Source organism: Ictidomys tridecemlineatus, unplaced genomic scaffold, assembly GCF_052094955.1.
Source record: "Ictidomys tridecemlineatus isolate mIctTri1 unplaced genomic scaffold, mIctTri1.hap1 Scaffold_261, whole genome shotgun sequence".
Lineage (NCBI taxonomy): Eukaryota > Metazoa > Chordata > Mammalia > Rodentia > Sciuridae > Ictidomys > Ictidomys tridecemlineatus.
The window spans coordinates 128,088-151,543 of NW_027522274.1; the positions used below are offsets into that span (position 1 = coordinate 128,088).

At 42.4% G+C, this 23,456-nt stretch overlaps 1 long non-coding RNA gene across 2 annotated transcripts in view; it reads right to left on the bottom strand.

Moving 5' to 3' along the window:
- Window positions 1–9,145: 9,145 nt before the first annotated feature.
- Window positions 9,146–23,456, bottom strand: part of LOC144373154 (uncharacterized) — a 62,954-nt gene continuing 48,643 nt past the window's right edge. For both annotated transcript variants that reach the window (XR_013432904.1, XR_013432903.1), the window contains 4 exons: window positions 21,831–21,915; window positions 20,371–20,459; window positions 10,493–10,697; window positions 9,146–9,226 (listed from right to left, as the gene is read on the bottom strand). This is a non-coding gene — a long non-coding RNA (uncharacterized LOC144373154). The remainder of the gene's footprint in view (window positions 9,227–10,492; window positions 10,698–20,370; window positions 20,460–21,830; window positions 21,916–23,456) is intronic.

Below are 23,456 nucleotides of genomic sequence, written 5' to 3' on the forward strand. Positions count from 1 at the left end.
GTGGTCTTTGTTAGCTGGGAGGGAAGCAGCAGAGTAGCTACAACAGTATGTCTCAACTGAGGGACCAAGGACTCCTGGGAGTTCCCAGGCGTGTTCTTGAGTTTAACCAACCCTAACTCCCTAACTCCAGTGATTCTTAGTGGCGTTCATGTAAATTCCAACAGGCAGAAGAAAAGAAATACATGTGCCCTAGGGGCCCTCTACCCAAGATGACAGTGCCACTCTAATATTAAGATCATATGTCATAGTTGTTCCTTGGTCATGTCACTGCTCCACCTGTACCTTCATGCCACCATGTCCCTGCTCGTCAGTGGCAACAGTAGCCACTGATCTGATGAAGCTCCCTTTCTTGGCTCCCAGCTGCCCCTACACAGTAAAGTTCAAACTCTTCCACAGGCTGGGCAAGATTCTGTGTGGCCCACCTACCTTCTTCTCCATCCTCCCCCATTCCCCCAACCCAGACTCCCAACACTCCAGCCAGCCCTTTGTGCAGACCCCACCTACCACCCTTGGGTAGGACCCTAAACCAGCAAAGCTAAGCCTTCCCCAATTCATCAGGCGCTGCAATCTCCCAGAGCACTTGGTCAGTGTCACATTCATGACAGATTTTTCACTGAGTCCTGCTGGGTCCTGGCTGACACTGTGGGATGAAGTGAAGAGAAACCCTCAGCCCACAAGAAGAATTGGAGTTTCCTGGGCTTAGATCTGTCTTCCCAGTTTGACTGGAGGCTTCCTGGGTCTCAGTACTCCCCTCTGCAGAAATTCAGAAAGTGTCTGAAGAACTCACCTGGAGAGAGGGGCGTGGAGGAGCTGCTTAGAAGATTCCAGAAGGGGACCCTCAAAGGCTGGCAGGAGTGGGGTCTGCTGCCTGAATGAGCTGGGCAGGGCAGGGACTCCTAATCCCTTTGTAACAGAAGGGCTGGCCTGGACAGTGGCCAAGGATGGCAGGGGAAGGTGGGTGCCTCCCTGCAGGTGAGCACCTGAAACGTTCTGTGCGGATGGGCATTTCTTGCTAAACCTGTTTATTTAACCAAGGCCTCCTGATGGCAATGACCATGAAAGCCTGTTGACATATTTGGAATCTCCATTCATGCCACTCCAGCTTTAGCTCTCCATCTGCCAGCTGTGCTGTGGATTAATTAAACAACTGATGAGGTCAACGCAGTTAATCCTCAGGGGAGAGGCAAGGCTGAGTTTTCAAAGGGCTGGTCTCAGTTCACAGCATACACTGGTTTGCTTTTCAGGGACCCACGTGGGCATTTGTTGGGCACCCATCATGCCCAGCACCTTCTACCAGGTACAGCATTATTCCTCAGCATTCTCAAGTACTGAAGGATGTGCAAAGGTATGTGCAATTGTGCATGCCTATACAGGGGACACGCGCGGGTGAGTGCTTGATCTTGTGGGTGGGTGCAAGGAGTCATTTGCATGTGTACGCCAGATGGCATGACCTCAGTGAACCCACATGGAGGACTGAGTTCCATTTGCATTTTGTTGTACTGGAAGCACCAGGGATACCACACTGCTCACATCAATCACTTGAAATTAAAAAAGAGAGAGACTTTGTGTTTACTCTGATCTCCATGTGATGATAATTACTAGGATTTGATCATTTGCCTGTCTGAGAATTTGGCAGACTTGCAAATACTTTATTTTGATTGTTGCCAGTTCCTCCTGGAAGGGTTCTGTTACCCACTCTCCCCCAGGCGAGTTGTCTCATTCAGATCGTCAGTTAGGGACCATGAGAAGCAGTTCGCTGTGGCTCGGCTCCATGGAGCGGTCTCAAGGAAGGCACTGGAATGGGGCCCTCTGCCGTTGCATAGTGCACAGACCCCATGAGGCAGTTGTGAGCCCCAGGGCCTGGGGTCTGCCCCCGACACAACATGTGATCTTGCAAAATTATCCACCCACCCTTTACTCCCACATCAGTCTTAGGATCTGCTTCCTCATTTGTGAAAGGAAGGAATGGAATTGTATCATTTCTTGGATCCCTTCTGTCTACCAGACTCTAGGAGTACTCCAAAAAACATGGCACTGTTCTGCTGGTTTGGGTGGGAATCACACACTCCTAAAGGGGTTGGGGCTGGAAGGGATCATAGCCCGACTCCTACCCCAAACCTCCAGGCTTCCCATAAACACGGACTGTTCCAGAGCAAGTCAAGACAGAACAGATGGACTCTGCGCTCTGGGGTAGAAACAGAGCTGTCCCAGCTTCTGGGGCAGTTCTGAGTGCATTCTACCTCCAGGAGGCCACAGAGCCCACTTCCCTTGGCCTTGAACAGGACATCTTCGGTCAACTCCATTCCCTGTGGGAGCACGTGCCTGCTCCTCCAGGCACAGGGTGCTTGTTCTTGTCACAGCATCCAAGAAGCACATGAAAGATGATTCTTTGCAGTGGCAGAGCAGCCCCTGGGAGCTTCTGGAACAGTAGATCACGGGAGTCCACCCAGACCTGTCACCCTAATCCCCCGGAGACTCATTTGCTCCTAGTCAATTCTACATCTGCTCTATTCACGGATCTGCCTCCCAGCTAGACAGTGAGTGCTTGAAGAGTAAATCTCACCGTTCATTCATTTTTGTATCCCAGGGATTGAAAGAGTCCCCAGTGAAAAATAGGCGCTCAGTGAGTATTGAATGAAGGGATGAGGAAGCGAACCTGTGCAGGCTTCTTGAAGGCAGCGGATTTGACACCAAATCTGAAAGGGAAGACATCTTGTTGGAGGACAGAAAAAATGACGAGGCTGTCCCCCAATAAAAGCAGGGGGCTAAAGGCTAGCCTGTCTGGAAGCAGGGTTGGTGGTATGGCATGAAAGAGCCTAAAGAGGGTAGAAAGGAAATGAGAAAGGGAGGAGAGGATGTTGAGGAATTGAGAGCCGCTAGATCAGGGTGTCTGGAGACAGGTGTGGCTGTCCATCTCACCTCCTTTAATCTCACTTTCCTAAAGCAAATACTAACTATTGCTCAGTAAACCTTGAACACAGGAGAAGAGAAGAAGGGTTGGAAATGAATCTCTGGAGCAGAGAGACTGGGTGCAAATCCCAGTTCCTCTGTGTATTGCTGTGCATTCTTGGGCAAGTTACTGACCCTCTCCATGCATCCAGTTTCCTCATTTCTAAAATGGGGATTCCAGAAGTTCCTTCCTCAAAGGCCTGGAAGGATTAAATGGAATAAGATAATGCATTGGCACAGTCCCTGGCGCAGAGGGTTCGGTGAATAGGAAACAATCTCATGTAAAAGAATATAATCTGATCACTCACTGGCTTCCGACTGTCCTACCTGAGTCTGGCATCAAGCTGTGGCAAGCTTTAAATCTAGATTCATGCACCAAATTCTTCAGCTTTTCCACCCATCAGCCCTCCAGGCCCTCTCACAAACCCTCATCACCCTGAGCCCCCCAAATTCGTATTTCTCGGCATAGCTTTACCTTGTCTCTAGGTCAGTGGCATGGCTTTGCTCAGGCAGAAAGTCAGTTGATGGCTCCCAAGCTCTACCACCTACACAGTGTTGCCTACATGCCAGCCCCTGACAGAGGTGTGGCTCATGTTTACATCACTGAATTAGAGAAAGCCTGTCCACAGCAGCCTGGGGGCTCCTGGGGGCCTTCTTGTACTTTGGGCTGTGTCCAGGATTCTGCAGTTGGTCCACCTGCCTAGAGCCATGCAGGTGGTACACACTGAAGTCCGTGTGAGTGGTTCCCTCTGGAATTGTGCAGTGCAAGGTCCCTGTCCCCAAACCCCACCGCAATTCACCTCATGTTTCTTGTGAATAATTAAGGGCCTTTGGAACAGCTGTGCAGCCCTGGGGCACATATGGTTCAAAGTGGCCACAGATGTGCTCTTCTGAAACAGGCCCTGCTGTTTAAAACAATATTCTCAGAAAAAGAATATCGATCTCCATCCCAGCCATCAAAGAGAAGGAATAGCTGGGGAAAAGGACACAGCAGGAGAAGTTCTATCATATACACTCAGCTTGTCCTTTTCTGGGGCCCTGACTCTGGGGGTTCAGACCATAGGCAAGCCTCCATTAACCAAGCACGGAGAACAACCCCCTGAGCTGCTCTTGGAGTGGGTTGGGAGGGCAGGGACGAGAAGCAGCCCTACACCAGAAAGCACCTAAGGTCACTCACACCAAATAGCCTGACAAAGTGCCCTGAGCACCACCGGGAACTAAAAAGTGGTCCCTTTTCTTCCCCACCCTCCCTCTCTAATCAGAATTTTACATTTGTGTCACAGTTAAGAAGTAGTAGCTCATTCATTCTTAATAATGTTACTGAAATATACCAGTAATCACATAATGACGACAGAAAAATCACATCGAAGTAAATGAGAGGAATGATTTTTATTACATTTCCCCAATAAATATGTAATTATGGGTTATAAAAGCACCTTATTGACTCAGAATGACCATTTTTTTTTTGTCCTTGTGAGAAGAAGGGAAGTTTGTGCTTACTTGTGCAGCTCAGGAAACACGCAAGATTTGGTGTAAGCTGTCCTCCTTGTCCTCCCTAATGAGCCTGCTCCATCCTAGGTCGCTGGTAGGATCCCTCTGCACCATGTGCCCTAGGGTTGTGGGATGCTGAAGAGAGTTCCAAGTATATGGAACCCTGGGCCCACAGCATCCGCCCAACTCATCTCTGGCAGAAGCTACAGAAGCTACCAATTTTCCAGTATCCAGGCCATGCCACCTCCTCCTCCACAGACCCTTTCTGATGGTGAGGCTGTGACTCCATTTAATTTTACAAGGAGGAAAAAGGATCCCAGTGCAGCAGAAACCGCTGATTACCTCTTCGTCCAGAGGTGCACAACCAGAGTACATTTCCAGGTCTTTCTTGCAATAAATAAGGTGTGGTACAGACCCTGGGTGCAAGTGGTGAGCACCAGCTCCCAGCCCAGCTCGCGCAGTGCCCAGCTCAGGGTCCAGTTCTCTGCCCTGTGCACTCCCAGCAGGAACTGGAGGGGTGGGATCTGGGAGGAGCCAGGGCCAGGAAGCTGCTGATGCAAATTGAACCTGCAGTTCCCAGCATTGCAAGGGTCACTAGGGCTTCCTGAGCAAGAGGCAGCCTTCCTGTTTGGCCACATTCGAGGCCATTTCTCTAATTTCTGAATTTGCCAGATATGACCACAGTGCCCTGAACAGAGTATCTTCTGGAACTGGACTATGGCCCTCATGGGATGGGTTGGATAGGTGAGCCCATCATCCTGCAAGGTGAGGTTCAGGCTATGGTCCAGCAAATCTTTCCCACTCTCCTCAACATTCTGTTTTAGTATCCTATCTCCAGCCTCATATAGGTGTTTTATTAAGAAATGAAAGAAACAAAAATATACAAAGGATGCTTTGGGTGTCTCTAAATAGTTCAATCATCTGCTATTCCATATCATTTGTGGAAGGATCACAGAATCTCAAAATCTCATGTAACAAAGTTCAAAAAGAAAAAGGGAGTGACTTTGACCTTATCGTGTCCTTTGACTTTGAATTGTCCACTTGACAATTGGGAAAAGCTCCACTTAAGAAAAATTGTTTGCTCCCTAAATTGCACCTTCATAACTTTTGACTTATGTGAGTGATTCAAGAATGCTGATTTTAAAATGTGTTTAGGAAAGAAAGGCATCGGAATAGCCAAAACAATTTTGAACAAGAAGAGTAAACTTAGAGGACTACACCCAGCAGCTGATGGGATGGTTTTGTGGACAGCCTCAGGTCAACCGGGACAGAATAGAGAGCCCAGAAGCAGAGCCCCGCCTGCATGATGTGGGCATTGATTTTGACAAAGGCACCAAGGCAATTCATAACACATCATTATCACAATTTAAAATTATTCATCTGAGTATCTGTTAAATGCCCTGGGAGAAGAAAAATGGACCTGCTTTGTTCGAAGTTTTGTCCCTAACATTTACTACAGTGCCTGGCACAAACTGGAAGCTCAACAAAAATTTTTTGGAGGAAGGAAGAGGGCTGTTGATATTTCCATTATGAATGAGATCTTTCTTCAAACTCAGACTTCCAACAACCTCTGTGGAGCCTATTCTTTGGTTCTTCACACATACAAGATGTTATATAATATTCATTTTACAACTCTCTGCTTCCAGAATGAGGTTTTACCAGTTACAAAGACATGAATATCCAAAGCAAGCAGGCCTTTCATGCCATCTGCTCTGGCAGGCAGGAAGATGGAATGGCTAAGAATAGCCCCGACCCTAGATGGACTCTTACACAGTTCCTTCTGCTTGTCCCCAATATTTCCCTCCTGCAGGGTCACCTGATTGTGGTCCAGTGGGGGCTCAAATTGTAGATGAGGGTGCAAATGTAAAAAGAGGTGACCCCTCTCCCATGGTCTTTGCAGAAAAAATGCTGTGGGTGGAAGAATAGAGAATGAAATTACTGAAATCAATTTTCACTAAGACATTTTTAGTTGACCAGAACATGAAAATCTGCTTCTTAGAAACAGCTTTTCTTGTTGAATTTGGATGTGAGATAATTTGCTCACTTTTCTTTTAGTGAAAATTTCTGCATTAACAATAGATTCAATATCCTGGACCAAGTCCTGGATTCTTTTTCATCTCCGAGTGAAGAGCAGCTCCTCTCACAGGTGACAAAGTCAGCTCCAGGAATGCCCCATTCTTCATTTTTCAGGGTTGACTTGGTCCTGCCTTGCCTGTTGTCTCATTATCATAAAAGCACAACTGGAACTTCCAATTGTTCTGAAAGCATCATCCTCCCCACATCCTCCCCACATCCTCCCCACATCCTCCGGAGAGATGATCCAAGCAGAGCCTGAGACAGGCCCCACTGTGCCAGTCCTGTGCCTCTGGCAGCAGCTTGCTGTGCCAACTTCGTTTCCTCAGCTCCCTGAGTTCTAAACACCTCACCTATAACACTTATAAAGTGACCATTTTATGGCTCCCCTAGAGATAAGACAAGTCACTTCTTATCTCTAAGAGAGAAATATGATTATATGTTAAAAAGTTAATAAACTGGCAAGCAAAGACAAGAAACATACTAAATATTAAAAGAAGGCTGTTCCTTAGAGTCTAATAAAAGAAGGCATGTCCCTTCTTTTATTTTGGTTTCTCAGAGCTATCATAACAAATTACCACAGGCTAAGTGTCTTACAAAGACAGTGGCTCTCACATAAACCTGGGCCCATTGAACAAGGGAGCAACAAGACTTTTGAAGCTGGAAGTTGAAATCACAGTGATGCAAGGCCATGATCCCTCTGAATGCTCTAAGGAGAATCCTTCCTTGCACCTTTCAATTTATGGTGGCTGCAGACACTCCTTGGCTTTTGTCCACATCTCTTCTCTCCCTGCCTCTGTCTTTTCATGACCTTATTCTCTTCTCAGAATCTTCTCCCTCTGTCTATTATATGGCACTCATTGAATTACAGCCCACCTGGATAATCCAGGATGATCTCATTTCCAGATCCTGAATTTAATTACATCGTTAAAGACCCTCTCTCCAAATAAAGTCACATTCACAGGTTCCAGGAACGAAGACACGAACATAATTTTTTAGAGTGCACACACCAAACTCACACCCAGAACCAGCTGAGACCTCCTAACTGTGAACAGGCTGCTGCCTGGGTGCCATGGTAACCAACAGTTGCCTTCCACAAAATATGTTCCACAAACATCAAATTTTGAATCTTCAAAGAGATCTGGGAGGCAGCTCCTATTATCCTATTTCAAACAAGAGGAAACCAAGGGGCAGAGTGTTAGAATGATGTACTCAGGGTCACAGTGCTTCTGGGAATTAGGGCTAGGACATCAACCTGGGCCCATTGAACAAGGGATCAACAAGACCTTTTTCTCCCTCTAGAGAAGGGGGGTGTTCTATTTTCAAGGAGTCGGGGAGGACACTCAGGCAGCCATTGCAGAAGTCTTCATGGAGGCACTTGGCTTCCTTCCTCATTTCCTCTTGCCATCTCCAAAGGCTCACCTCTGCCAGTCCCTGCTGTTCAGAAAAAAAGCGCTGGGCTGGGACACTGTCAATCTCCTGTCTGCTCCTCCCCTCCCTGAAGTGAGGTAGCACACAAGTCCTCTAGATGGCAACACAGGTAAGGCCCTCTCACAGATAAGAGAACAAATGGTTTCTGTCAAATACGCCACTGGAGGAGGGTCAGGCATCTTGTGGACTAACATAGGAAAGAATGTTCTAGTTCAGTGAACTCCAGTGGACTAACAGAGGAGACAGTGGCCCCTCGCTGAAAACGTTCAGTCTATGTCTGAACAATCATCTGTCAGAGATGCTGTCGGGACTTGTGCCCCAGCTGAGATTTGGGACTAGAGGACCTGGAAGATTCTGAAGCCACAATTCTCTCAGCAAATGGAAGAGGGCATCAGCTGTATCTGAAGCAAGTGACTTCCTGCTTCCTGCCTCCTCTTGTGTGGGTCTCATCAATAGGCGATGCCCCACAGAACCAGACACAGGAAGCCATAATGTACAGATGTTAGTTCAGGGCCTCCAAGAAGCAGACACCATGACGAGTTTAGAGGCACAAGAGACTAACGGGAAAGAGGCCTACGCAGGGTAAAGGAAAGGGAGGCTGTAGACCACCATGCTGATCTCCTGTGAAGGGGGTTGGTGAGGGAGGATGAGGCTCACACCCCCAACAGAGGGTCTTAGAGCCAAAGTCACCTGTTGAAGGAGTCCTGGTCTTACAGGAGAAGGCCTGCTGTTCATACCCCCATTCCTTCCCACTGCACTCCCTGGGGACCTCAGTGAGAATTCAGGGTGAGTCCTAGAGAATGGAGCCTGAGGTCTAGCCACTGGGAGCTGTGGCTGTGAGCCTCCTTCCATCAGCCTAGGAGGGGAAGCGAGGGCATTGAAACAGGAGGTGGCACAAGAGCAATCCAGTCAGGTGCAGAGCCAAACTCCCGGATTTTAGGAAAGTGAGTCACCCACTTCACAGGCTAAGTGACAAAGTATCCTCTCTGCATGCAAGGGATCCAGGGGCAAATTCAAAAGGCCATTGCAGAGGGTTCTCAGAGCTTACTTTCTGGAACCTCGATTTAACAACCCTTTACTGAGCCCTACTGTGTGCCGAGGACATGGAGGAGAGGTGGCACAGGCACAACTCCTGAGCTCAGGCACCGAGAGCTCACCCTCTGTACTTATCTAGAGCAGCACGAAGGTGAACTGTCTCTAACCTCAGATCCAGGCCCTGGCCTTTAACACAAGGTAAACAGTGAGAGCAGCTAGTGGAGGCAGAGAGAATCGGATAGAGTCCCTAGGAAGGGGAGATAGAGCAAAGGGAAGAGCTGCAGGCTACAGGGTGATCAGGGCAGAATTGGGCAGGTGACCTCACTTTTCTTGGAGGTACTGTTTTGGGGAAAGGCTGTCTAATTTTGTCTATTTTCCCATACATAGTATTGTAATTTCAGAAACACTCATTGTCCCTCCATTCCGATACCCAGCCTCCCTGGCAGTCCCACAGGGCATTGCCCTGGCTTTGCAATCCTGGTCCCTCTGCTGCTTGTGCTGCCTCAGAGAAGCCATGGGCAGAATAGGGGAATATCTGTCTCCCCCAGCTCTTGCCCAACCCAGGCTGAGGCTGGGAAGCACATGATCATCCCAGCAATCAAACTCAGGGGTCATGCAGGATTGTCAATCAAAGCTCTGACTTCTGAACCTTGGTTCTCGACTTTAAATCCGGAGAATTTCTACCAGATTTACACAATGAAGGATTTCCCACAGGCTCAGGCCAGGGACAAGTTAGCCAACCCCATTTAATGACTGGATTTTATTGATCCTTCTGTCATTATAGGATAGATGGCCAAGAGCAATACTACACGCTATTAACCAATTCTGTGAGCTGGTCGACATGAGTGGTTAGCTGCAAGGTTGCTTTGCAAAAACTGAGACGTTACTTGCTACCCTGCCTCCACCTCCAGGAATATTAGCAGTCTCAGTGAGAGCACCTAGCAGAGAGGCAAAACGTCTCAGACAGCTTTACATCCGCAATTTCAGAATCCAGCTGCTTTTTTTTACCACTGGTGGCAGCAGCATTCACAGTGACTCAGATCGTTTCCAGCACTTTTAAGTCCAATCTCTCAGATCAACCTAAATATGTGATAGGAAATGATGCAGGATTAAATTGGGCCAATACTTTATTCCAGATGTTTAGGCAAGCAAAGAGGTATACTTAAGAAAATATATGGGAAACATACCGCAATGGAGTTGGCTTTGCCAAATGGGGATTTTTCCTCCCCAATACTCCCTCAGAATCTTAGTGGGAGGGAGTGTGTTCTAAGAACAGCTAAATCTCTAGGAGGCCAGAACCCTGGATTCAGATAGGATCTCTGGCAGGAAATGAATGGGGGCATTTCATAAATGTGCCTTTGGCCCAGAGCACTGCTTGGACAGTGCAGAGCCAAGTTAACTGGGCCTGTGTGATGGCTCCAATTATTGAGCCCACTAGGCCTCAGTGCCCAGCTCATCTCCTGATGCTATCTCACATCCAGGGTCCCAGGGGTCACAGTGCAGTTTTCCGTACCGTCGTTTCCTTGTTGTGTTTCTCAGGCTCCAGAAGAGGCCACCCGGAGCACAGCAGCTGGACATGTGTCTTCAGAGATGACTGCCAGATGAAGCCCTCTGATAGTCTGGGCGGCTCTGCACATAAGATGGAGCCCCTAACTAGAAGCAGGAGAGTTGCACAATGTCCCTTCCAACTTCTAGTCCTACTTGGACTTGTGGAGGACCTGCAATGTCACCAAACACTTTATATTTCATATCTCTTACTAGATAATAGGACAACTCAGACTCATAGAATCTAGGGTTGGAAAGAACCACAGACGTAATCTGGCCCAATTCTCTCACTTGACAAAAGAAGGAAACCATAAACCCCAAGAGGAGAAGGAGCTTCCTAAGATTGCAGGCCAGGTGACAGCAGTTCAGGACAACAATTCAGGGTAGAGGAGGCAAGTACTGCAAAAGTGACCCAGACCCCGAGAAAATGGCTACCGAAATCCTTCATCCTCTCATGGAGCTCTCTCCAGGCCCCAGTGCCTAGTGGTGTCCCCAGTGCCACATCCCTCCCTCCAAGGTGCTCTACCCAGACCTGCCCTACCCACTGCTCTTCCCTGCCTCTTCCCACATCCAAGTTTATTCTGTTTCCAGAATAAGCATTCTCCTCCCCGTAACTTAAACTGCTCCATGTTCAAAAGCCTGACAGGCCTGTTATCTCTCAGACCTCAGAAGTTTGGGGTGAATTCCTATTTATTTTCAATTGTCTAACTTATTGGCACAAATGTTCTCATAATATCCTTGAGCTATCTTTGCAATATCTCAGCATCTTGTGACAGCCCCTTTTTCATTCCTGATGTGAGTTATTTGGGCCTTCTCTCATGTATTGTTCAACAGTCTCGCCTTAGGCGTGTCTATTTTATTAATTTTTGCAAAGATCGCTCTTATGTTTATTTAGTTTTATTATTTATGTCCTCACCTTTATTCATTTCTTTTTTTCTACTTTCTTTAGGTACTCTTTTATGCTTATGCTGATTTCTTAAATGATAATCTGGCTCATTAATTTTCAGGTCATGTTTTAAAATAAAAACTTTGGTTGTGTCTTTGCCAACTTTTCATTGTAATTCTGTCAAGTTTGAGTTATACAGTTTGGAGCTTTATTATTAGGTTCATGCAAGTTCAAAAATGTTATTTCTTTTGCAGTAAATTGTCCATTTCTCTTTATATTCTGACTCACAATTCCTAAAAATGCTTTATGTCTTAAAGTCTGTTTCATCTGCTATCAGTTTTATTAGCTCACTATTTTTTTTTTAGTAATAATTACCTGATGCAGTATTTTTCATTTGTTTGCTTTAATCTCTGTGCCATTGTGTTTTAGGTTTGCCTTTGATCAATAGCCTATAGCTGCCTTTAGGTTTTTAATTATTTTTAAATCCAATTTGAGAGCTTCTGACTTTTACTGGTTAGGATCATTTCACTTATGTTTACTCTATTAATTGAGGTAATTTTACTTTTTTCTATCATGTTGTTGGTGTTATTTTTTGTCAGATTTTTCTCCACCTCCTTTTCTAGCTTCCATTGAACGGAGTGAATTTTTCTTTATTTACCTATTTAACAGCTTAATGTTTCTACATTATGTTTCTATTAGTCTATTTGTTTCACTTAAAACTTTTTAAGACTCATACTTGATATACAATGTGCAAAGATCATTAATTACTCTAGCCTTTCCCAGAAAAAATAAGAACCTTAGAATCAGAACCATGTCAGGCCATATTGGAATATGAGACAAAAGGAAAAACAATCAGTCACATTGATCTTGTGCTTATTGAAATTTTTATATTTGTGCATCATAGAATTTTGTATTAGTTTTTGGTTTAAAAATATCGCCTTAAAATGTCCTTTATCTTAATTTTGACTTTTTGGATGTTCCTTTACATTTTGGGCCCAAGGTAAGCACCAATTATTTCTAGCCCTCCTTAGGACTTTACCTCTGTTTCCATGTTGTATGTTAGTTTTTCCACTATTTTAGTTTGACTTCATTTGATTTTCTAAATATTCTATCCTTGCTATTATTTTATACTCATTGTTTAGATTTCCTGTTGTTGGTCACCATTTTTTTCCTGCTCATCATTGTTTCCTGCATTACTCTCCTTTTTCCCATTTGATTTTCCTTCTTTCTGAAATATTTAAGGTTTGGGTGGAAATTTCTATTAGACCTTGTATATGTCTTTATTTTGCCCTCATCCTTGAACTATTATTCCATTGGATGATTAGGATGATGTCCAGAAGTCTTCCACCTTCTTTTTCTCCCTTGTAGGCAATCTGTCTTTCTCACAAGTTGTTTTTAAAATTTTATCTCTGTTCTTGCTGTCCTGAGGTTTCCTTTGATGTCTCTAAGTGTGGACCTTGTTTTATTTATCCTGCCTGGGATCGCCTGTGTTTCTTTTATGTAAGGTTTGTTAATTCTTAAAAATATGCAGCCATTATCTCTGTAAATATTTTATTGCCCTTGTTGTTTCTATAATTTTTTGGGACTCCTAAATGTGTACATTTCACTTCTCCTTCTGTTCTCTGAAATTCTTTTTTTTTAATTTTTAATTTTTTTTTAATTTTTAATTTTTTTTATTGGTTGTTCACAACATTACAAAGCTCTTGACATATCATATTTCATACATTAGATTAAAGTGGGTTATGAACTCCCAATTTTACCCCAAATGCAGATTGCAGAATCACGTCGGTTATACATCCACAATTTTACATAATGCCCAATTAGTAATTGTTGTATTCTGCTACCTTTCCTATTCCCTACTATCCCCCCTCCCCTCCCCTCCCATCTTCTCTCTCTACCCCATCTACTGTAATTTATTACTCTCCTTGTTTATTTTCCCATTCCCCTCACAACCTCTTATTGTAATTTTGTATAGCAATGAGGGTCTCCCTTCATTTCCATGCAATTTCCCTTTTCTCTATCTTTCCCTCCCATCTCATGACTCTGTTAAATGTTAGTCTTTTCTTCCTGCTCTTCCTCCTTGCTCTGTTCATAGTTGCTCTCATTATATCAAAGAAGATATTTGGTATTTGTTTTTTAGGGATTGACTAGCTTCATTAAGCATAATCTGCTCTAGTGCCATCCATTTCCCTGCAAATTCTATGATTTTGTCATTTTTTATTGCTGCATAGTACTCCATTGTGTATAGATGCCACATTTTTTTTATCCATTCATCTATTGAAGGGCATCTGGGTTGGTTCCACAGTCTACCTATTGTGAATTGTGCTGCTATGAACATCGATATGGCAGCATCCCTGTAGCATGCTCTTTTAAGGTCTTCAGGGAATAGTCCGAGAAGGGCAATAGCAGGGTCAAATGTTGGTTCCATTCCCAGCTTTCCCAGGAATCTCCAAACTGCTTTCCAAATTGGCCGCACCAGTTTGCAGTCCCACCAGCAATGTACAAGAGTACCCTTTTCTCCACATCCTCGCCAGCACTTGTTGTTGTTTGACTTCATAGTGGCTGCCAATCTTACTGGAATGAGATGGTATCTTAGGGTGGTTTTGATTTGCATTTCTCTGACTGCTAGAGATGGTGAGCATTTTTTCATGTACTTGTTGATTGATTGTATGTCCTCTTCTGAGAAGTGTCTGTTCAGATCCTTGGCCCATTTGTTGATTGGGTTATTTGTTATCTTATTGTCTAATTTTTTGAGTTCTTTGTATACTCTGGATATTAGGGCTCTATCTGAAGTGTGAGGAGTAAAAATTTGTTCCCAGGATGTAGGCTCCCTATTTACCTCTCTTATTGTTTCTCTTGCTGAGAAAAAAACTTTTTAGTTTAAGTAAGTCCCATTTGTTGATTCTTGTTATTAACTCTTGTGCTATGGGTGTCCTATTAAGGAATTTGGAGCCCGACCCCACAATATGTAGATCGGAGCCAACTTTTTCTTCTATCAGACACAGAGTCTCTGATTTGATATCAAGCTCCTTGATCCATTTAGAGTTAACTTTTGTGCATGGCGAGAGGAAGGGATTCAGTTTTATTTTTTTGCATATGGATTTCCAGTTTTCCCAACACCATTTGTTGAAGATGCTATCCTTCCTCCATTGCATGCTTTTAGCCCCTTTATCAAATATAAGATAGTTGTAACTTTGTGGATTAGTCTCTGTGTCCTCTATTCTATACCATTGGTCCACTCGCCTGTTTTGGTACCAGTACCATGCTGTTTTTGTCACTATTGCTCTGTAATATAGTTTGAAATCTGGTATCGCTATACCGCCTGATTCACACTTCCTGCTTAAAATTGCTTTTGCTATTCTGGGTCTTTTATTTTTCCATATGAATTTCATGATTGCTTTATCTATTTCTTCAAGAAATGCCATTGGGATTTTGATTGGCATTGCATTAAACCTATAGAGAACTTTTGGTAATATCGCCATTTTGATAATGTTAGTTCTGCCTATCCATGAACAGGGTATATTTTTCCATCTTCTAAGATCTTCTTCTATCTCTCTCTTTAGGGTTCTGTAGTTTTCATTGTATAAATCTTTCACCTCTTTTGTTAGGTTGATTCCCAAGTATTTTATTTTTTTTGAGGATATTGTCAATGGAGTGTTTTTCCTCATTTCCGTTTCAGAAGTTTTGTCGCTGATATACAGAAATGCCTTTGATTTATGCGTGTTGATTTTATATCCTGCCACTTTGCTGAATTCATTTATTAGTTCTAGTAGTTTCTTTGTAGACCCTTTTGGGTCTTCTAAGTATAGAATCATGTCATCTGCAAATAGTGATAATTTAAGTTCTTCTTTTCCTATTTTTATGCCTTTAATTTCTTTCGTCTGTCTAATTGCTCTGGCCAGTGTTTCGAGAACTATATTGAATAGAAGTGGTGATAGAGGGCATCCTTGTCTTGTTCCAGATTTTAGAGGGAATGCCTTCAACTTTTGTCCATTCAGAATGATGCTAGCCTGAGGCTTAGCATAGATAGCTTTTACACTGTCAAGGTACGTTCCTGTTATCCCTAGTTTTTCAAGTGTTTTGAACATAAAGGGATGCTGTACTTTGTCGAACGCTTTCTCTGCGTCTATTGAGATGATCATATGGTTCTTATCTTTAAGTCTATTGATGTGGTGAATAACATTTATTGATTTCCGTATATTGAACCAGCCTTGCATACCAGGGATGAATCCTACTTGATCATGGTGCACAATTTTTTTGATGTGTTTTTGTATTCGATTAGCCAGAATTTTATTAAGGATTTTTGCATCTAGGTTCATTAGAGATATTGGTCTGTAGTTTTCTTTCTTTGAGGTGTCTTTGTCTGGTTTCGGAATCAGGGTTATGTTGGCCTCATAGAATGAATTTGGAAGAGCTCCCTCTTTTTCTATTTCCTGAAATAACTTGAAAAGTATTGGTATTAATTCTTCTTTAAAGGTTTTGTAAAACTCCGCTGTATACCCATCCGGTCCTGGGCTTTTCTTAGTTGGTAGTCTTTTGATGGCTTCTTCAATTTCATCCATTGATATTGGTCTGTTCAAATTGTGTGTATCCTCCTGACTCAGTCTGGGCAAATCATATGACTTAAGAAATTTATCGATGTCTTCACTATCTTCTATTTTATTGGAATATAGGTTTTCAAAATAATTTCTAATTGTCTTTTGTATTTCTGTAGCATCTGTTGTGATATTGCCTTTTTCATCTTGTATGTTAGTAATTTGAGTTCTCTCTCTTCTTCTTTTCATTAGCATGGCTAAGGTCTTGTCTATCTTATTTATTTTTTCAAAGAACCAACTTTTAGTTTTATCAATTTTTTCAATGGTTTTTTTGTTTCAATTTCGTTGATTACTGTTCTAATTTTAATTATTTAGTAAATATAAAGGGGTGGAAATAATACCATGCATTTTATCTGATCATAATGGAATGAAACTGGAAATCAATGATAAAAGAAGGAAGGAAAAATCCTACATCACATGGAAAATGAACAATATGTTACTGAATGATCAATGGGTTACAGAAGACATAAAGGAGGAAATCAAAAAATTTTTAGAGATAAATGAAAATACAGACACAACATATCGGAATCTATGGGACACAATGAAAGCAGTTTTAAGAGGAAAATTCATCGCCTGGTGGTCATTCCTCAAAAAAAAGAAAAAACCAACAAATAAATGAGCTCACACTTCATCTCAAAGCCCTAGAAAAGGAAGAGCAAAACAACAGCAAATGTAGCAGAAGGCAAGAAATAATTAAAATCAGAGCAGAAATTAATGAAATTGAAACAAAAGAAACTATTGAAATTCTTAAAGTTTCTCTGTGAGTTCCATCTTTTTAACCTCCTTGTGCTTCATTTTGTAAGTTTCTTGTAACTGCCCTCCACTTCATTAATTTTCTCTTAAACCTTATTTAGTCTTCTAACTCATCTAGTAGGTTTTTTAAATTCAAATACACTTTTTCATAAGTTATATTTACTCCTTTTTTCAAATCTGCTTATAATTTTTCACAGCTTCATTATTATTTTGGAGTTTTATTTCTTCCTTCCTAAAATAAAATTTAAGTTTTGTGTAGGTAACTCATTCTGATGGTTCAAAAATCAAAATAGCATAAAACATAAACGTTGAAAAGTCTCACTCCTGGCCACATTGCTCACACAACATCTATACCTCAATCTCTATGAACAATAATATTTATTAGTTTTATATGTATTTTTCAGTGTTAATATAAATTCAGACACAGATATAAATTTTTGTTTCTTCCCTGCCCCCTTTTCTTAGATAAAAAGAGACTAGCTATGTATACTGTTTTCTTTGTTTGCTTTTTTCAGTTAATAACACACCCCTCTCTTCACATTGGTATGCATCAGACACAGAGCATTCTTAACAGTGCTTTGTGTAGACGGATCATGTTTTTTTTTTTTTAAATTAAATCAGTCTTCCAAGGAAGAATGTGAGCTGTTTCCATTTTTTTTCTTTCCCTTACAAATAGTACTGTAGTCTTCTTGTACATAGTCACTTCTTGACCAGGACAAGATCTTTCTTCATTAATTGTAGACAAACTTGCATTCTTCATCTATCTTTCTATTCCCCTGATTTTCTGAAACTCTTGTCCTTCCATTTGCTGTGCCCTCATTCTTTTGTGCGTGGTGTGTGTTCTCCTCAGCTTCAATGTAGCTGTGTGTTTTGCAAAACTCCTTTCATCCTACCTTATGAAAGAGTTCCCCCAAAGCTTGCTGTGTTTACTTCTCCATGCAAATTGAAAATAGCCCGGGACCCATCTTATATTAAAGCTTGGAGTTTCCCACACTTCTAAATAACAAATCCTAACTTAAATTTACATGACATACAGGCCCTGAGTTTTGATTTTTTAAGGAATAATTTTTCACCCTGAGCCCTGGCAGACACAGACTTGCTTCCTTGTCACCCAGCTGTACCAGTGCACAGGACCTTTCCTAATCTATATTCTCCCTGGGGGTGTGACCTCCAGCATACCAGCTAAAAGGTCTAGTTCCAGCTGGCTTCCCTCTACAGGGCCCAGGCTCTTCTCCTGCTACTGTGTGGGCATGAAGCCCTGTGTGGGTATGAAGCCCTAAGCTGTGATATCATGACCACCATATGCTCCTCCAGCATCAGTCTCTCCCAACAGCTCCTCCCACCTTCTCCAGGAATAGGCAGATCTCAGTCATGTCTGCAACAGCTATCAATTCCCTCCTTGCTTCTGGTGCTGGCTGGTGTTCTTCCTTTCTGGCTCATGCACTTGTCCATTTATTTTTAATAATTCTGGTAATGTCTTATCCAGGTATGTGCTGCAGAAGAGTTTATGTTATCCATCATTTCCCATGGTCCTTTTTCTTCCTGAGCCTTATGGCGATTCATATCACCACTCTAGCTTCTGTCTGTCCAGGACATGTTTGACAAACACAAGTTATTATTCCTTATGAGAACTGTAGGGGTGTAGGCTGGTGGAGAATCTCACAGATAGTTAAAAACACATGAAAGGTTAATTTTGGTGGCTGTCATGGATCCTCTAGTCAGGCTGGAAGTCCAATACATCTCTTTCTCTTCCCATTTTGCTACTCGGTTCTCCTTCTATTCTGGTTAAAGAATCATATGGATGGTGGCTCTTTTACTGAGCCATTTAACATCCATTGTCAAAACAGCCAAGGATGATATCAGTAGAGAGATTTTCATTCAATCCCAATGTTTTCAGAGGGAACAGAAGGTCAAGAGGGTGTAATGAAATACTTTAGGCCACATTGGTGGGGCTGACCTTCACCAGAAATGAGGAGCTCTTTTTGGCCCTGACTCCAGCAGATTGGGGTTTTGATGAAGAGTTGTACCCTTTCATTCTTTATCATAATGTACCCAAGTTCACTGAATATTCAACAGGGCAAAAATCCCTGCACTCCTAGAACATTTGACTCCCACTGGATGAGGGACTCATGCATTGTTGCTATTCCCTGGTTTCTGATGAGGACTGAAGGCGGCATTTCTTATGCTGGAGAGCTTTGGGAGGCCCTGTTCTGTGTGAAACATGTCAGGGGTTGGGAGGATGTGACCAGCCACTTTAGAAAGAAAAGGGCTTAAACCTCTCCTCATAAGGCTGGAGGGCTTGTTTTTTTATTTTTTAAATTTTTTTTTATTGTTTGTTCACAACATTACAAAGCTCTTGACATATCATATTTCATACATTAGATTGAAGTGGGTTATGAACTCCCAATTTTACCCCAAATGCAGATTGCAGAATCACGTCGGTTATACATCCACAATTTTACACAATGCCCAATTAGTAATTGTTGTATTCTGCTACCTTTCCTATCCCCTACTATCCCCCCTCCTCTCCCCTCCCATCTTCTCTCTCTACCTTATCTATTGTAATTCATTACTCTCCTTGTTTATTTTCCCATTCCCCTCACAACCTCTTATATGAAATTTTGTATAGCAATGAGGGTCTCCCTTCATTTCCATGCAATTTCCCTTTTCTCTCCCTTTCCCTCCCATCTCATGTCTCTGTTTAATGTTAGTCTTTTCTTCCTGCTCTTTCTCCCTGCTCTGTTCATAGTTGCTCTCATTATATCAAAGAAGATATTTGGTATTTGTTTTTTAGGGATTGACTAGCTTCATTAAGCATAATCTGCTCTAGTGCCATCCATTTCCCTGCAAATTCTATGATTTTGTCATTTTTTATTGCTGCATAGTACTCCATTGTGTATAGATGCCACATTTTTTTTTTATCCATTCATCTATTGAAGGGCATCTCTGGAGGGCTTGTTAATGAGCCAATGCCTCCCATTTTTTTCTAAAAATCCATCTTCTGCTGGTCACCAAGTGGACAGTTGTTAGAGTGATGGAAGTAGTTGGCAGGGGCGGGGGTCACTAAAAGTAGAATAAAATTGCAAAATGTTCAGCGATCTTGTGACTTCCAAAGTGAGCCTTGTTGCAAGGTTACTCTGAGCCAGGCTGGGGCCATCCATAGCTCTGTCTCAGTATGAAGCAACCTCATGACATTAGGACGGTTTTTCTTTCTCTCTCTCTTTCCAGAACACATGGGGTGTACAGTAACTAGATGGGGTCCTGCCATCAGGAGAGACTGTGGGAACTCTGCAGCAGGGCCATCCAGGGCATCTCCAATCTTGCTTGCTGCCCAATTTATAAAGCTGCTTGTAAGATATAAGAGCTATATAAAATTATTTAAAGAATACAAAACTTTAACAACCCAGAGTCAACAAGGAAAATGTAACTTTAATAATAATAGAAAATTCGAAAAGTCATCCTCAAACCAAAAGAATATTCATCAGAATGTTGTTCTGTTAGGCTGCTTCGTCACGTCTGCACAGGAGAGAGAAATGCTGAGCTAACTCATCAGTCCTCAAGATGAGGAGCAGATGTGCCCTCATAATTACCCTGGTACTTAGGAGAACTGACCTGGAATGAGAGTGTGGCAGCCACATAATCAACTCTGAGTGCTCAATGTCCTTAAATCCACTCCCTCTGGGAAGCTGAAAGGCAGGCCACTATAATTTGAATAAGATGGAAGTCATTTGATTTTGTTAAGTTCCTTACAACACATGGAATTAGAGAATCATAAAATCTCAAGGTTGGAAGGGAACTTAAAAGTCCTTTATCCCATCTGATTATCGATATCCTTCATCATATCCTGCCAATGGCCCTGCCAGCTCAGCCTCACCAGCTGCAGTGACAAGGCTCACCCCTCCTTCCAGCAGGCTGGGGGGGTTTACCTATTGCTCACCAGACCACAGCTTCTCAGACATCAGATTCCCTACAATTCAACGCTGAGCTATCGGAAGAGGCTTCTCTGCTTCGCTCACCATTGACTGACTCCTTGGGAGTTTCCCCAAACCTTTTCCCTTTGTCTCAAGTCCTGTCACATCACTTTGTCCTGCCTCTCACCAGGCACCATTATTTCCAGAGGAAATGAAGACCACAAACAAAAGCTATCAGCTCTCTTCCCCTCTTGCTCTCATCCATTGCTCATCTCCTTTCCCACTTGTACCCAAGTTCTGTGGCCTGAATGTGTCTTCTGAAGTCTGCTGTTGAAAGATCAATCCCAAATATGGCAGTGTTGGGACGTGGAACCTTGAAGAGGTGATGAGGGGATTAAAGCCGTTATAGCATAAGTGGGCCGAGTATCACAGAAGTATATTCTCTTCAACCTTATTTCTCTCTTGATCTTTTTCTCCCACTTTCTTTACTGTTCACTGTGGGATGGCACAGCAGGAAGGCCCTAGCAAAATAAGGACCCCTTGACCTTGAACTTTCATTCTCCAAAACTGTAACAAATGTCTGTACTTTATGAATTACCCATGTCAGATATTCTGTTATAGAAGCACAAAATGGACCAAGACACCAAGAAAGAAGTGTCTCTCTTCTTAAGGCAAAGTAAACTTTCCTCTTTTGTTGGGAATTGCATACCTGCTGTCATCTGTTAAATTTGAATGACCAGGCAAGCCCTTTTCTCCATCTCTTTGGGATCATTCTCAGTACAAGAAAATTTTCAAGCCTTTCCTATACTTAAGAATGCCTCTTCTAGGGAGTGTGACATTCAAGTGGCTTCTCTCAGGGAAAAGGAACAAATGGATAGGTAGAAATGATAACTAGGAAGGTTGTTTTCATTCTTGCATGGTTAGTTTAAAAAAAAAAAGCCCCTCCTCATCCTATTGATCCTCTCAGCAAGGCTCCATCTGCATTAGTTAGAATAAGCTGGGTTACGCTGCTATGACAAACAGCCCCAAATTGAGCACAGAAATGCCCCAAATCTTTCTTCATTTATGCAAGGTCTTCTAAAGACTAAAGTGACTCCTTAGAACAACTGTCCTTGGTGCAGGGACCCAGAATTGCAAGCTATTCTAATCTGACATGCCCACCTTCTCAAAGCCAGGCTTCTTCCTCTTGTCACAGTAGGAGAAGCAATAACAACTTCTAAATCCAAGGGGCTAAGAAACGTTTTTCCTGTGTGCCAAGAGCAAGAAAAGAACAGAAAATAGATTAGAGTTTTACCAACAGCCTTAAATGCACATTAATTGTCTGCTGCCCTTGCTTTCTACTTCTATCTTAACCTTGCTTTGGCTTCCACCCCTTGTTCTTCAGAGTGTGCTCAGTCTCCCAGTGACTGATGGTGAACCTGTGAAACCTGGCTTTTCTTCTGGGATCACAGGAATTCAGTCACCTACAGTATCCTCTTCCTGGACTGTGCTTTAATGTTTTACTTTTGGCTTTTTTTCTTTTCCTTTTCTTTCTTTTATTCCTTTCTTTTTTAAAAAGAAATTTAAAATTTTAATGGCCAGGCATGGTGGTGCACATCTGCAATCCCAGCAACTAAGGAGGCTGATGCAGGAAGATCACAAGTTGAAAGCAAGATTGGATACATTCTGGTGTGGATGTGCTGGGATTTACTTTTCTTATCATGGTAAACTTACCTAATATAGAATTTACCATTTTAACCATTTATAAGTGTCTGGTTCTGCAGCATAAAGTACCTTCCCCTTGTTAGGTAACCATCACCACCATCCACCTCCAGAACTTTTTCATCATCCCACAGAGAAACTCTGTGCCTATTCATCACCTCTTCCTTCCCTCTACCCCTACGGCTCTACTTCCTGTCTTTGTAAGTGTGACTATTCTAGGGATCTCAGATAAATGGATCAATCATACAAGCTATCCTTTTGGGTACGGTTTATTTCATTAGCATAATAGTACTTTCAAGTTTGTCCATATCGGAACATAAGTTAGAATTCATTTCTTTTAAAGCTGAATTATAGCCCATTCTATATAGATGAATAGAATAAATAATATTCCATTCTATGTCATATTGTTATCCATTCACCTGCCAATGAACATTGCAGTTGCTTCTACATTTTGGCTACTATAAATAATGTTGCCGCTAACGTTGATATGCAAACACCTATTCAAGTCATTGCTTTTAATGCTTTCAGATCTATCTGCAGGAGTGGAATTGCTGGGTCATATGGGAATTACCTGCTTAATTCTTTGAGAAATTGCCATAGTGTTTTCCACGGTAGCTGTACCATTTCATATTCCCATCAACTATGCATGAGGATCCAGTTTCTCCACATACTTGATAACACTTTTTGTTTCCTGGTGTTGGCTGATTGTTTGTTTGATAATAGTCACCCTAGTGGGTGTGAAGTGGTAGCTCATTATAGTTTTGACCCAAGTACTGGGTTTCTCTTTTTTAGTTGCAAGATCACTTTTTAAAAAGAACAAAATTATGGCATTTGCCAATAAATGGATGGTAATGGAGAATATCATGCTAAGTGAAAAATTCCAAACTCAGAAATTCAAAGGTCAAATGATTTCTGTCAATGCAGAAGGTGGAGTAAAATAAAGGAAAGGGGGAGGAAAGGATAGGATGACATAAAGAACCAATCAAATATAAATGAATACATATTAATGTTTTCAGTGTGTTTATTGCAAACATGTTCTCAATTTTGTTTGCCTTTTAATTTTGTGTAAAATTTTGAATGCAACAT